The sequence below is a fragment of the Festucalex cinctus genome, chromosome 1, assembly GCF_051991245.1.
Source record: "Festucalex cinctus isolate MCC-2025b chromosome 1, RoL_Fcin_1.0, whole genome shotgun sequence".
NCBI classification, from domain to species: domain Eukaryota; kingdom Metazoa; phylum Chordata; class Actinopteri; order Syngnathiformes; family Syngnathidae; genus Festucalex; species Festucalex cinctus.
Genome location: NC_135411.1, coordinates 62,052,304 through 62,069,243, shown reverse-complemented (window position 1 = coordinate 62,069,243; position 16,940 = coordinate 62,052,304). Strand labels below are relative to the sequence as shown.

Here is a 16,940-nt window from a genome sequence, read left to right as displayed (position 1 = left end):
ATTTTTGCACATTTTCAGGGGGCATACTTTTGCCCACTTCTCCTACACATTTCATCCGACTGACTTTAGACTTGACCTGGACCATGTCAAGACCTGAGCCAACTACAGGCAGAAAAATCTTGACTTTTGGAAATACTATATGATGAGGGCGGGGCATCAAATTTTGTGTTTCGCACTGAAAAAGGATATGCTTAATAACTCCCCGGTACATGCTCCAAAAAATCCCAAACTTGACATGTATGTTTATAGTCAAAGCCTGAAGGTATCTCTATGACAAAATTCAGTTATATATGCAGCGCCACCTAGCCCTTCAGGCGTGAAAAAAAAATACCCCACATACGGTATTTTGTACAAAAAATGTCAACTCATTCTAAGTGTGATAACTCCCATGTTCAAGCTCCAAAAAATCTCAAACTTCTCAGGCAACGTAATAGTCACGGCCTGAAAGCATCTATATGATAAAATTCAGTTATACATATAGCGCCACCTAGTGGTAACAATAAATGTCATACTTTACGTTTTTAGCTACTGTGCCGAGCTCGTTGAAGGGATCCAGTTGAAAATTGGTCAGAAAAGCCTTAAGATGTTGATCATGCCCCACACCGAATATTGTAACTTTTCGCCAAAGGGCGTGGCCGCTACGGTGACGCAAAGTCCGAAAATTTTTCGTGACAATAAAAGCTGCATGAACTTGACCGAGATGATCCTATCTTCTCAAAATTTCACACATTTGATGAGAGTCCAGCCCTAAAGACATCTACGAACTTATATTTCATCTTACTGATAGCGCCACCTAGTGGCAATTTTTTTTCTTACGAATTTTCTTGTACATTTTTCTCCAAACACGTTAACTGGACCAACCTCATATTTGCTCAGATGAGGGTTTCGGCCTTCATGATGTCACAACACGAAGTTTGTGAGTTTTCGCGAATCGCTGTGGGCGTGGCTAAGCACTGTTCGCCAAGAAAACAACGCTAGTTTTGAGGGTCTAAACATGCGCAGAAACTCATGAAACTTGGCACACACATCTGGCCTGGTAAAATGAACAATATTTTATTGTTGATTGTACTATTTTTACAAAAATGACTCAATAGCGCCCCCTAGAAATTTTTAACGAAGCAGCCCCGATTCTACGTTTAAGCAAGATCTACGAAAATTTTTACGTGTATGACGGAGCCAAAGACCTACAAAAAAGTCTCTTGGACCCATATGCTAAAATGAACAGGAAGTGAGGTACGAATTTTTGAATGTCCCATTTTTGACGATTTTTGCACATTTTCAGGGGGCATACTTTTGCCCACTTCTCCTACATGTTTTATCCGACTGACTTATGACTTGACCTGGACCATGCCAAGACCTGAGCCAACAACAGACGGAAAAATCTTGACTTTTGGAAATACTATATGATGAGCGCGGGGCATCAAAATTTGTGTTTCGCACTGAAAAAGGATATGCTTAATAACTCCCCGATACATGCTCCAAAAAATCCCAAACTTGACATGTATGTTTATCGTCAAGGCCTGAAGGTATCTCTATGACAACATTCAGTTATATATGCAGCGCCACCTCGCCCTTGAGGCAAAACAAAAAAATACCCCACATACGGTATTTTGTACAAAAAATGTAAACTCATTCTAAGTGTGATAACTAAGTCATTTATGAATATTCTTTTACTTTCCACCACTCAAAATGTTCACTGGCATTAGACTTATCCAAACATGTACTTTTTTATTTATTTTTGATAGCCTCTAATGGACATTAAAAGCAATATCGTGAATGAAGGATATGCTTAATAACTCCACGGTACATGCTCCAAAAAAATCCCACACTTGACATGTATGTTTAGAGTCAAGGCTTGAAGGTATCCCTATGACAACATTCCATTATATATACAGCGCCACCTAGCCCTAGAGGCATAAAAAAAAATACACCAACTTAACGGTATTTTTACAAAAAAAAAAAAAATCCACATGTCAAGGTTTATCATGCCATTTTCAAAGAAATTCTGCTTCCAATGTGCCTTACCTAAACTTGCCAGTACCCCAACGTGCCAGTACCCCAACGTGCAAGTACCCCAACGTGCAAGTACCCCAACGTGGCCCGGGCTGCGAGGGCCCTTTATAGCTGCTCGCAGCTCTAGTTATTATTATTATTCTTCTTCTTCTTCTTCTCCGTAAACGATCACGATTTTGGGTACCTAAACATTTACGAAAACTCACCAAACTTTGCACACTCCTCAGGCCCGGCGAAAAATTTGATATTATGAAGTCGTCATAACAACGCGACTCTATAGCGCCCCCTAGCATAGAAAAATAAAAACCAAGCTCGGCACGTTTGAGCTAGAGCAACGAAAATTGGCAGGCACGTGTAGCACCCCGAGACGCACAAAAAAGTCTATTGGGACCATGTAGCTAAAATGTACAGGAAGTGAGCTATGAATTTTTTAATGTCCAATTTTGGCCTATTTTGGCACATTCACTGTGGTCATGCTTTTTCCCCCTTTGCAAACATTTTTCATCCAATTGACTTCAAACTTGGCATTTATCATCTCAAGACCTGAGAGAACAACTGGGGGAAAAATCTTGCCTTTTCGAAATACTATATGACGGGGGCGGGGCATCAAATATTGCCTTTAAAATTTCATTTGTCCAGAAAGAGCAAATGCTGAATAACTCCCATGTACAAGCTCCAAAAAATCTCAAACTTCTCAGGCAACGTAATAGTCACGGCCTGAAAACATCTATATGACAAAATTCAGTTATACATATAGCGCCACCTAGTGGTTACAATAAATGTCATACTTTACGTTTTTAGCTACTGTGCTGAGCTCGTTGAAGGGATCCAGTTGAAAATTGGTCAGAAAAGCCTTAAGATGTTGGTGATGCCCCACACCGAATATTGTAACTTTTCGCCAAAGGGCGTGGCCGCTACGGTGACGCAAAGTCTGAAGATTTTTCGTGACAATAAAAGCTGCATTAACTTGACCGAGATGATCCTATCTTCTCAAAATTTCACACATTTGATGAGAGTCCAGCTCTAAAGACATCTACTAACTTACATTTCATCTAACTGATAGCGCCACCTAGTGGCAATTTTTTTTCTTACGAATTTTCTTGTACATTTTTCTCCAAACACGTTAACTGGACCAACCTCATATTTGCTCAGATGGGGGTTTCGGCCTTCATGATGTCACAACACGAAGTTTGTGAGTTTTCGCGAATCGCTGTGGGCGTGGCTAAGCACTGTTCGCCAAGAAAACAACGCTAGGTTTGATGGTCTAAACATGCACAGAAACTCATGAAACTTGGCACACACATCTAGCCTGGCAAAATGAGCAATATTTTATCATGTATTGTCCTATTTTTACAAAAATGACTCAATAGCGCCCCCTAGAAATTTTTAACGAAGCAGCCCCGATTGTACGTTTAAGCAAGATCTACGAAAATTTTTAGGTGTATGAGGGAGTCCAAGACCTACAAAAAAGTCTCTTGGACCCATGTGCTAAAATGAACAGGAAGTGAGCTATGAATTTTTGAATGTCCCATTTTTGACGATTTTTGCACATTTTCAGGGGGCATACTTTTGCCCACTTCTCCTACACATTTCATCCGACTGACTTTAGACTTGACCTGGACCATGTCAAGACCTGAGCCAACTACAGGCAGAAAAATCTTGACTTTTGGAAATACTATATGATGAGGGCGGGGCATCAAATTTTGTGTTTCGCACTGAAAAAGGATATGCTTAATAACTCCCCGGTACATGCTCCAAAAAATCCCAAACTTGACATGTATGTTTATAGTCAAAGCCTGAAGGTATCTCTATGACAAAATTCAGTTATATATGCAGCGCCACCTAGCCCTTCAGGCGTGAAAAAAAAATACCCCACATACGGTATTTTGTACAAAAAATGTCAACTCATTCTAAGTGTGATAACTCCCATGTTCAAGCTCCAAAAAATCTCAAACTTCTCAGGCAACGTAATAGTCACGGCCTGAAAGCATCTATATGATAAAATTCAGTTATACATATAGCGCCACCTAGTGGTAACAATAAATGTCATACTTTACGTTTTTAGCTACTGTGCCGAGCTCGTTGAAGGGATCCAGTTGAAAATTGGTCAGAAAAGCCTTAAGATGTTGATCATGCCCCACACCGAATATTGTAACTTTTCGCCAAAGGGCGTGGCCGCTACGGTGACGCAAAGTCCGAAAATTTTTCGTGACAATAAAAGCTGCATGAACTTGACCGAGATGATCCTATCTTCTCAAAATTTCACACATTTGATGAGAGTCCAGCCGTTAAGACATCTACGAACTTATATTTCATCTTACTGATAGCGCCACCTAGTGGCAATTTTTTTTCTTACGAATTTTCTTGTACATTTTTCTCCAAACACGTTAACTGGACCAACCTCATATTTGCTCAGATGAGGGTTTCGGCCTTCATGATGTCACAACACGAAGTTTGTGAGTTTTCGCGAATCGCTGTGGGCGTGGCTAAGCACTGTTCGCCAAGAAAACAACGCCAGTTTTGAGGGTCTAAACATGCGCAGAAACTCATGAAACTTGGCACACACATCTGGCCTGGTAAAATGAACAATATTTTATTGTTGATTGTACTATTTTTACAAAAATGACTCAATAGCGCCCCCTAGAAATTTTTAACGAAGCAGCCCCGATTCTACGTTTAAGCAAGATCTACGAAAATTTTTACGTGTATGACGGAGCCAAAGACCTACAAAAAAGTCTCTTGGACCCATATGCTAAAATGAACAGGAAGTGAGGTACGGATTTTTGAATGTCCCATTTTTGACGATTTTTGCACATTTTCAGGGGGCATACTTTTGCCCACTTCTCCTACATGTTTTATCCGACTGACTTATGACTTGACCTGGACCATGCCAAGACCTGAGCCAACAACAGACGGAAAAATCTTGACTTTTGGAAATACTATATGATGAGCGCGGGGCATCAAAATTTGTGTTTCGCACTGAAAAAGGATATGCTTAATAACTCCCCGATACATGCTCCAAAAAATCCCAAACTTGACATGTATGTTTATCGTCAAGGCCTGAAGGTATCTCTATGACAACATTCAGTTATATATGCAGCGCCACCTCGCCCTTGAGGCATGAAAAAAAAATACCCCACATACGGTATTTTGTACAAAAAATGTAAACTCATTCTAAGTGTGATAACTAAGTCATTTATGAATATTCTTTTACTTTCCACCACTCAAAATGTTCACTGGCATTAGACTTATCCAAACATGTACTTTTTTATTTATTTTTGATAGCCTCTAATGGACATTAAAAGCAATATCGTGAATGAAGGATATGCTTAATAACTCCACGGTACATGCTCCAAAAAAATCCCACACTTGACATGTATGTTTAGAGTCAAGGCTTGAAGGTATCCCTATGACAACATTCCATTATATATACAGCGCCACCTAGCCCTAGAGGCATAAAAAAAAATACACCAACTTAACGGTATTTTTACAAAAAAAAAAAAAATCCACATGTCAAGGTTTATCATGCCATTTTCAAAGAAATTCTGCTTCCAATGTGCCTTACCTAAACTTGCCAGTACCCCAACGTGCCAGTACCCCAACGTGCAAGTACCCCAACGTGCAAGTACCCCAACGTGCAAGTACCCCAACGTGGCCCGGGCTGCGAGGGCCCTTTATAGCTGCTCGCAGCTCTAGTTATTATTAGGGCCCGAGCAGCGACCGCTGCGAGGTCCCTATTGTTTTTGTAAAAATTATTATTATTATTATTATTATTATTATTATTATTATTATTATTATTAGGGCCCGAGCAGCGACCGCTGCGAGGTCCCTATTGTTCCTGAAGGAATTCTTATTATTATTATTCTTCTTCTTCTTTGTTATTATTCTTTTCCGCAAACAACCACATTTTTGAGGCACTAAACATGAACGAAAACTCACCAAACTTTACACGCAGATCGGGTCTGGCGAAAAATTTGATATTTTAAAGTCGCCATACATGATAACAAAAAAATGGCTCTGTAGCGCCACCTACATAGGTTTAACGGATCCCTGTCCCGCTACGATTGTCCTATGGCTACGAAAATTGTGTGGCACCTGTAGCACATCCAGATGAACAAAAACCTCTTTGATATGTGTACCCTAAAATAGACAGGAAGTGAGGTATGAATATTTGAATGTCCAATTTTGGCCCATTTTTGCACATTTACAGGGGTCATACTTTTGCCCGCTTCTCCTACACGGTTAACCTGATTGACTTCAAACTTGGGCTGTACCATCTCAACACCTGGGACAACATCATGGTAAAAAATCTAAAGTTTTTGACATACTATATGACGGTGGCGGGGCATCAAATTTACAGTTTCAAAATTCTTACTTAACGAAGCATTGCCGGTGGTACGTTTAATCTAGAGCTACGAAAATTGGTACACATATGTAACAGACTATGATCTACAAAAAAGCCTGTTGGTGCCATATGCTAAACCTAACAGGAAGTCCGCCAGAGGCGAGGCATCAAATTTTGTGTTTCAAAATTCTAACTTAATGAAGCATTCCCGGCTGTACATTTCACCTAGAGTTACCAATATTTGAAGACATATGTAACAGCCCTCAAGGTACAAAAAACTCTTTTTGAACCATATGCTAAACCGAACAGGAAGTCCGCTATTTTGATTTACTTTGGAACGTGTTGCCATTTTTTGGGCCATTTCATAGGGGTCTTATTTTAACGAACTCCTCCTACAGAGTTTATCCGATCATCTCCAAACTTGGTGTGATTCATCTTAAGATGTTGAAGATGAAAAGTTATTGAAAGCTTTTTATTTTGTCGCACGCTGTTGCCGTGGCATGCACAGTTTGCAAAGGAAAAAATTACTTCTTAATGAAGCATTCCCAGTTGTACGAAGCAGCTAGAGCTACGAAAATTTGGAGACAAATGTAACAGCCCACGATGTACAAAAAAGTCTCTTGGTGCCATGTGCTAAACCCAACAGGAAGTCCCGTAGGGGCCGGGCATCACATTTTGAGCTAAAAAACTCCTCTTTAACGAAGCATTCCCGGTTGTACGTTTCACCTAGCGCTATGATAATTTAGAGGCATACATAAGAGCCCACGATGTACAAAAAAGTCTCTTGGAACCATGTGCTAAACCAAACAGGAAGTCCGCCATTTTGATTTATGATGGGATTTGTAGACTTTTTTTGTGGCCTTTTTTAGGGGTCATATTTTAACTCCTCCTACAAAATTCATCCGACCGTGTTCAAACTTGGTGTGTTTCATCTTAAGATGTTTAAGATGCAAATTTATCGAAAGTTTTTTATTTTGTCGCACGCTGCTGCTATAGCGATGCATTGGTTGCCAAGTAAAGTGCTGCTTTGTTTTTTTTTATCTATACATGTGTGAAAACTCGTGAAACTTTGCACACACATCAGACTTGTCATTAACATGAATTTTTAGAGATTTCTTGTGCAATTTGCAATAAATCGCACCCTCTATACATTTTTTATGGAGCATTTCCGATTGGATGATTCAAGCGCAAAATAACTAAAGATGACTTGACTTGACCTAGATTTGTGAAAACTCAGAGGCATACCTATTATATTATTATTATTTTTTGTACCTTACAAGATTATCTCTTGTGCCACATTAAACCCCTTTGCAGGCCTGAGCCAAACCACGGTCCATACATTTGATACCACTGCTTTATTTCAATGGTCAAGTACTTCATAACCACACCTACTTATGCTTGTCCTTGCATATATAGTAGACAACAAAGAGCTCTTTCAACAAAATACATTTCCATCTACAAAGTCATACAAGGTAAGCACTCTATAAATTCTGCAATCACTACACTTCTATTCCTAAATTATCACTTCAAATACCAACAATGGTTAATACAGCTACAAATTTCTTGTATGTTTATGAAGTATGATACTGTATTTATTTCTACTCCTTTGCTTTTCTACAGAACATGAACAAATCAACAAGCAAATTCTCTTTTGATAAAGACCCTCTAATCATCTCCATACGCAAAGATTGCCAACTTTTTTCCGTAAGTATACAATACATAAACTAAACAGGACAACTTTCTCAATCATATACAGTATGCCATACATATATGTATTAAGTTCTCATTTATTAACAGGTTTGTTAAAGGCACCTTTAGTGTGTTTTTCTGTTTGTAATGTTTCTCCACGAGCACGTCTAGCCATTGATATCATGTAGAACACATATGCTAACCTTTTAGAGACAATTGAAGCTTACTTGCACAGTAGCCACTATCTTAACCACTTAATTCACATGTCTACTTGACAACTTATTACATGTAGTGAAATGGTACTTTGTGCGTCTTATGCTTTTTTCTGAACACTGCTTTTCAACTCTTTCCTTAAAACCAATACATGCGGCACTGTTATACTGTATAAATATATATGTCCGTGTGTATATATAACCATTTATGTACCTGTCGTATCCTTACTTTTATTCATCATTTCATCACACAATCCTAAAACATTGCTTTTTGACCCAGAGGATTCAACTATACCATTTTTGCGTGTCTTATTACTTACTAGCTATATTATTTATTAACGGGCAAAAACTATGAATATAAGATCACCGTCAAATATTACGTCTGTAATATCCATATACAGTGCATTACATAATATGCATTTGTATTAAGACACTACCATGCTAAAAATATGCACACGACTGTTCTGTAAACTACACCTAAGACAACCAAACTTCACAGATCTAACATGATTCTTCATTCTTTTTTGTTCTACAGATGTATCAAATGCTGCCACACAGACAGAAGAAGCCACTGAGGACATGCACGAAGACGATGATCACAATATAACAGGACAGGTTAACCCCCCTGAAGTTTTAGCCCGCAGGTCAAAGCGTCCTAGGACTAATTCATCCATGGAGGTTACATTATCCTAAGACAGACTATGTGCTAACCCAAACTCTTTGACCCCAAGGGATTCATCTGTCCCAGAAAACTTTTACACTAAAGAGTTTATCTGTCCTAGGGCGCTGTTAACCCCAGGTTAAAGTGTTATTTAATCTGTCCTGTTACAACAGCTATACATAAACAGCTGCATTCCTCTCCTGTTCCATCTCTCGCACTTCTTTCATCTCTTTTTCTCCTCTACTTATACCTATGCTTGCTCATGTGCTTTTTTCCCCTTTAGATGATGTCATTGGTTAGCCTGCTTCAAAGCTACATTTTTTCTTGAATAACTGTCACACATTTACTGTTTGCTGGACCCTACAAAACTGTCACAATACTTCACTATGTCATGAATACATATGTGTTGCACAGCGACACCACATTAAGAGTCATCAAAAAGCTTTTTATTTGATCACACACCATCTCTGTGCCATGCAATGTTTTCAAATAAACAGATGCTGGTTTTGAATATCAAACGAGCGACTTTTCATGAAACTTTGCACACACATCAGAAAGTCCACACTTTTGAATTTATTTTGGGAATTGTGCATCATTTTTGGCCTTTTACTGCACCTTTTTACACACAAGGCACGGCAAATGCATTTCTATTTTCCATGGTCCTTGTCTATTTAACAGTACCCCAACGTGCAAGTCCCCCGACTTGCATATACCCCAACGTGGCCCGGGTTGCGAGGGCCCTTTATAGCTGCTCGCAGCTCTAGTTATTATTATTAGGGCCCGAGCAGCGACCGCTGCGAGGTCCCTATTGTTTTTCGTTCGAATTATTATTATTATTATTATTATTATTATTCTTCTTCTTCTTCTTCTTCTTCTCCGTAAACGATCACGATTTTGGGTACCTAAACATTTACGAAAACTCACCGAACTTTGCACACTCCTCAGGCCCGGCGAAAAATTTGATATTATGAAGTCGTCATAACAACGTGACTCTATAGCGCCCCCTAGCATAGAAAAATATAAACCAAGCCCGGCATGTTTGAGCTAGAGCAACGAAAATTGGCAGGCACGTGTAGCACCCCGAGACGCACAAAAAAGTCTATTGGGACCATGTAGCTAAAATGTACAGGAAGTGAGCTATGAATTTTTTAATGTCCAATTTTGGCCTATTTTGGCACATTCACTGTGGTCATGCTTTTTCCCCCTTTGCAAACATTTTTCATCCAATTGACTTCAAACTTGGCATTTATCATCTCAAGACCTGAGAGAACAGCTGGGCAAAACATCTTGCCTTTTCGAAATACTATAGGACGGGGGCGGAGCATCAAATATTGCCTTTAAAATTTCATTTGTCCAGAAAGAGCAAATGCTTAATAACTCCCATGTTCAAGCTCCAAAAAATCTCAAACTTATCAGGCAACGTAATAGTCACGGCCTGAAAACATCTATATGATAAAATTCAGTTATACATATAGCGCCACCTAGTGGTTACAATAAATGTCATACTTTACGTTTTTAGCTACTGCGCTGAGCTCGTTGAAGGGATCCAGTTGAAAATTGGTCAGAAAAGCCTTAAGATGTTGATCATGCCCCACACTGAATATTGTAACTTTTCGCCAAAGGGCGTGGCCGCTACGGTGACGCAAAGTCTGAAGATTTTTCTTGAAAATAAAAGCTGCATTAACTTGACCGAGATGATCCTATCTTCTCAAAATTTCACACATTTGATGAGAGTCCAGCCCTAAAGACATCTACTGACTTATATTTCATCTAACTGATAGCGCCACCTAGTGGCAATTTTTTTTCTTACGAATTTTCTTCTACGTTTTTCTCCAAACACGTTAACTGGACCTACCTCATATTTGCTCAGATGAGGGTTTCGGCCTTCATGATGTCACAACACGAAGTTTGTGAGTTTTCGCGAATTGCTGTGGGTGTGGCAAAGCGCTGTTCGCCAAGAAAACAACGCCAGTTTTGAGGGTCTAAACATGCACAGAAACTCATGAAACTTGGCACCACATCTGGCCTGGTAAAATGAGCAATATTTTATTGTTGATTGTGCTATTTTTACAAAAATGACTCAATAGCGCCCCCTAGAAGTTTTTAACGAAGCAGCCCCGGTTGTACGTTTAAGCAAGAACGACGAATATTTTTAGGTGTATGAGGGAGCCCAAGACCTACAAAAAAGTCTCTTGGACCCATATGCTAAAATGAACAGGAAGTGAGCTACGAATTTTTGAATGTCCCATTTTTGACAATTTTTGCACATTCACAGGGGGCAGACTTTTGCCCACTTCTCCTACACGTTTCATCTGACTGAGTTAAGACTTGACCTGGACCATGTCAAGACCTGAGCCAACGACAGGGGGAAAAATCTTGACTTTTCGAAATACTATATGATGAAGGCGGGGCATCAAAATTTGTGTTTCGCACTGAAAAAGGATATGCTTAATAACTCCCCGGTACATGCTCCAAAAAATCCCAAACTTGACATGTATGTTTATCGTCAAGGCCTGAAGCTATCTCTATGACAACATTCAGTTATATATGCAGCGCCACCTAGCCCTTGAGGCATAAAAAAAAAATACCCCACATACGGTATTTTGTACAAAAAATGTAAACTCATTCTAAGTGTGATAACTAAGTCATTTATGAATATTCTTTTAGTTTCCACCACTCAAAATGTTCACTGGCATCAGACTTATCCAAACATATATATATTTTTATTTATTTTTGATAGCCTCTGTGGACATTAAAAGCAATATCGTGAATGAAGGATATGCATAATAACTCCACGGTACATGCTCCAAAAAAAATCCCACACTTGACATGTATGCTTATAATCAAGGCCTGAAGGTATCTCTATGACAACATTCAGTTATAAATACAGCGCCACCTAGCCCTTGAGGCATAATATATAAAAAAAAAAAAAAACACATACGGTATTTTGTACAAAAAAATGTAAACTCATTCTAAGTGTGATGACTAAGTCATTTCTGAATATTCTTTTAGTTTCCACCACTCAAATTGTTCACTGGCTTCACACCGATCCAAACGTATGTACGTTTCCATTTTGTTTTATTCATTTTTGATTGCCCCTTTGGACAATAAAAGTAACATTGTGCAATGAGGACAACGAGCGATGATGTATATATACACTTTTACAAAAAATACCAATCAGGGCAACTCATTGCCTAAAAATAAAAAAGGACGCTGATTTTTGCAGGTCTTAACAATCACCAAAACCCGTTGAGCTTGACACACACTGACAAAAAAAAATATTCTACATGTAAACGTTTATTATGCCATTTTCAAAGAAATTTTGCTTCCAATATGCCAGTACCCCAACGTGCCAGTACCCCAACGTGCCAGTACCCTAACGTGCAAGTACCCCAACGTGCAAGGACTCCAACGTGGCCCGGGCTGCGAGGGCCCTTTATAGCTGCTCGCAGCTCTAGTTATTCTTCTTCTTCTTCTTTATTCTCCGCAAACAATCGCGATTTTGGGCACCTAAACATTCACGAAAACTCACCGAACTTTGCACACTCCTCAGGCCCGGCGAAAAATTTGATATTATGAAGTCGTCATAACAATGCGACTCGATAGCGCCCCCTAGCGTAGAAAAATAAAAACCAAGCCCGGCACGTTTGAGCTAGAGCAACAAAAATTGGCAGGCACGTGTAGCACCCCGAGACGCACAAAAAAGTCTATTGGGACCATGTAGCTAAAATGTACAGGAAGTGAGCTATGAATTTTTTTATGTCCAATTTTGGCCTATTTTGGCACATTCACTGTGGTCATGCTTTTTCCCCCTTTGCAAACATTTTTCATCCAATTGACTTCAAACTTGGCATTTATCATCTCAAGACCTGAGAGAACAACTGGGCAAAACATCTTGCCTTTTTGAAATACTATATGACGGGGGCGGGGCATCAAATATTGCCTTTAAAATTTCATTTGTCCAGAAAGAGCAAATGCTTAATAACTCCCATGTTCAAGCTCCAAAAAATCTCAAACTTCTCAGGCAACGTAATAGTCACGGCCTGAAAACATCTATATGATAAAATTCAGTTATACATATAGCGCCACCTAGTGGTTACAATAAATGTCATACTTTACGTTTTTAGCTACTGTGCTGAGCTTGTTGAAGGGATCCATTTGAAAATTGGTCAGAAAAGCCTTAAGATGTTGATCATGCCCCACACCGAATATTGTAACTTTTCGCCAAAGGGCGTGGCCGCTACGGTGACGCAAAGTCTGAAGATTTTTCGTGAAAATAAAAGCTGCATTAACTTGACCGAGATGATCCTATCTTCTCAAAATTTCACACATTTGATGAGAGTCCAGCCCTAAAGACATCTACTGACTTATATTTCATCTAACTGATAGCGCCACCTAGTGGCAATTTTTTTTCTTACGAATTTTCTTCTACGTTTTTCTCCAAACACGTTAACTGGACCTACCTCATATTTGCTCAGATGAGGGTTTCGGCCTTCATGATGTCACAACACGAAGTTTGTGAGTTTTCGCGAATTGCTGTGGGTGTGGCTAAGCGCTGTTCGCCAAGAAAACAACGCCAGTTTTGAGGGTCTAAACATGCACAGAAACTCATGAAACTTGGCACACACATCTGGCCTGGTAAAATGAGCAATATTTTATTGTTGATTGTGCTATTTTTACAAAAATGACTCAATAGCGCCCCCTAGAAGTTTTTAACGAAGCAGCCCCGGTTGTACGTTTAAGCAAGAACGACAAATATTTTTAGGTGTATGAGGGAGCCCAAGACCTACAAAAAAGTCTCTTGGACCCATATGCTAAAATGAACAGGAAGTGAGCTACGAATTTTTGAATGTCCCATTTTTGACGATTTTTGCACATTCACAGGGGGCAGACTTTTGCCCACTTCTCCTACACGTTTCATCTGACTGAGTTAAGACTTGACCTGGACCATGTCAAGACCTGAGCCAACGACAGGGGGAAAAATCTTGACCTTTCGAAATACTATATGATGAAGGCGGGGCATCAAAATTTGTGTTTCGCACTGAAAAAGGATATGCATAATAACTCCCCGGTACGTGCTCCAAAAAATCCAAAACTTGACATGTATGTTTATCGTCAAGGCCTGAAGCTATCTCTATGACAACATTCAGTTATATATGCAGCGCCACCTAGCCATTGAGGCATAAAAAAAAAATACCCCACATACGGTATTTTGTACAAAAAATGTAAACTCATTCTAAGTGTGATAACTAAGTCATTTATGAATATTCTTTTAGTTTCCACCACTCAAAATGTTCACTGGCATCAGACTTATCCAAACATATATCTATATTTATTTATTTTTGATAGCCTCTATGGACATTAAAAGCAATATCGTGAATGAAGGATATGCTTAATAACTCCACGGTACATGCTCCAAAAAAAATCCCACACTTGACATGTATGCTTATAATCAAGGCCTGAAGGTATCTCTATGACAACATTCAGTTATAAATACAGCGCCACCTAGCCCTTGAGGCTTATATAAAAAATAAAATAAAATACCCCACATACGGTATTTTGTACAAAAAATGTACACTCATTCTAAGTGTGATAACTAAGTAATTTATGAATATTCTTTTAGTTTCCACCACTCAAATTGTTCACTGGCTTCACACCGATCCAAACGTATGTACGTTTCCATTTTGTTTTATTCATTTTTGATTGCCCCTTTGGACAATAAAAGTAACATTGTGCAATGAGTACAACGAGCGATGATGTGTATATACACTTTTACAAAAAAATACCAATCAGGGCAACTCATTGCCTAAAAATAAAAAAGGACGCTGATTTTTGCAGGTCTTAACAATCACCAAAACCCGTTGAGCTTGATACACACACTGGCAAAAAAATATTCTACATATAAACGTTTATTATGCCATTTTCAAAGAAATTTTGCTTCCAATATGCCAGTACCCCAATGTGCCAGTACCCCAACGTGCAAGTACCCCAACGTGCAAGGACCCCAACGTGGCCCGGGCTGCGAGGGCCCTTTATAGCTGCTCGCAGCTCTAGTTATTCTTCTTCTTCTTCTTCTTTATTCTCCGCAAACGATCGCGATTTTGGGTACCTAAACATTCACGAAAACTCACCAAACTTTGCACACTCCTCAGGCCCGGCGAAAAATTTGATATTATGAAGTCGTCATAACAACGCGACCCTATAGCGCCCCCTAGCATAGAAAAATAAAAACCAATCCCGGCACGTTTGAGCTAGAGCAACGAAAATTGGCAGGCACGTGTAGCACCCCGAGACGCACAAAAAAGTCTATTGGGACCATGTAGCTAAAATGTACAGGAAGTGAGCTATGAATTTTTTTATGTCCAATTTTGGCCTATTTTGGCACATTCACTGTGGTCATGCTTTTTCCCCCTTTGCAAACATTTTTCATCCAATTGACTTCAAACTTGGCATTTATCATCTCAAGACCTGAGAGAACAACTGGGCAAAACATCTTGCCCTTTTGAAATACTATATGACGGGGGAGGGGCATCAAATATTGCCTTTAAAATTTCATTTGTCCAGAAAGAGCAAATGCTTAATAACTCCCATGTTCAAGCTCCAAAAAATCTCAAACTTCTCAGGCAACGTAATAGTCACGGCCTGAAAACATTTATATGATAAAATTCAGTTATACAAATAGCGCCACCTAGTGGTAACAATAAATGTCATACTTGACGTTTTTAGCTACTGTGCCGAGCTTGTTGCAGGGATCCAGTTGAAAATTGGTCAGAAAAGCCTTAAGATGTTGATCATGCCCCACACCAAATAGTGTAACTTTTCGCCAAAGGGCGTGGCCGCTACGGTAACACAAAGTCTGAAGAATTTTCGTGACAACAAAAGCTGCATGAACTTGGCCCAGATGATCCAATCTTCTCAAAATTTCACACATTTGATGAGAGTCCAGCCCTAAAGACATCTACGAACTTATATTTCATCTTACTGATAGCGCCACCTAGTGGCAATTTTTTTTTTTACGAATTTTCTTCTACGTTTTTCTCCAAACACGTTAACTGGACCTACCTCATATTTGCTCAGATGAGGGTTTCGGCCTTCATGGTGTCACAACACGAAGTTTGTGAGTTTTCGCGAATTGCTGTGGGCGTGGCTAAGCGCTGTTCGCCAAGAAAACAACGCCAGTTTTGAGGGTCTAAACATGCACAGAAACTCATGAAACTTGGCACACATATCTGGCCTGGTAAAATGAGCAATATTTTATTGTTGATTGTGCTATTTTTACAAAAATGACTCAATAGCGCCCACTTGAAATTTTTAACGAAGCAGCCCCGGTTGTACGTTTAAGCAAGAACGACGAATATTTTTAGGTGTATGAGGGAGCCCAAGACCTACAAAAAAGTCTCTTGTACCCATATGCTAAAATGAACAGGAAGTGAGCTACGAATTTTTGAATGTCCCATTTTTGACGATTTTTGCACATTCACAGGGGGCAGACTTTTGCCCACTTCTCCTACACGTTTCATCCGACTGAGTTAAGACTTGGCCTGGACCATGTCAAGACCTGAGCCAACGACAGGGGGAAAAATTTTGACTTTTCGAAATACTATATGATGAGGGCGGGGCATCAAAATTTGTGTTTCGCAATGTAAAAGGATATGCTTGATAACTCCCCGGGACATGCTCCAAAAAATCCCAAATTTGACATCTATGTTTATCGTCAAGGCCTGAAGTTATCTCTATGACAACATTCAGTTATATATGCAGCGCCACCTAGCCCTTGAGGAATGAAAAAAAAATACCCCACATACGGTATTTTGTACAAAAAATGTACACTCATTCAAAGTGTGATAACTAAGTCATTTATGAATATTCTTTTAGTTTCCACCACTCAAATTGTTCACTGGCTTCACACCGATCCAAACGTATGTACGTTTCCATTTTGTTTTATTCATTTTTGATTGCCCCTTTTGACAATAAAAGTAACATTGTGCAATGAGTACAACGAGCGATGATGTGTATATAC

The 16,940-nt window shown here is 39.4% G+C and overlaps 1 protein-coding gene and 1 long non-coding RNA gene across 3 annotated transcripts in view; one reads left to right on the top strand and one right to left on the bottom strand.

Moving 5' to 3' along the window:
- prr36b (proline rich 36b) overlaps nt 1-16,940 on the bottom strand; it is a 51,274-nt gene that overhangs the window by 23,956 nt on the left and 10,378 nt on the right. The gene's annotated exons all lie outside the window — the stretch shown is intronic.
- On the top strand, nt 7,524-9,596 carry LOC144005328 (uncharacterized). The gene is made up of 3 exons (XR_013279546.1): nt 7,524-7,830; nt 7,979-8,062; nt 8,795-9,596. It is a non-coding gene; the product is annotated as an uncharacterized LOC144005328 (long non-coding RNA).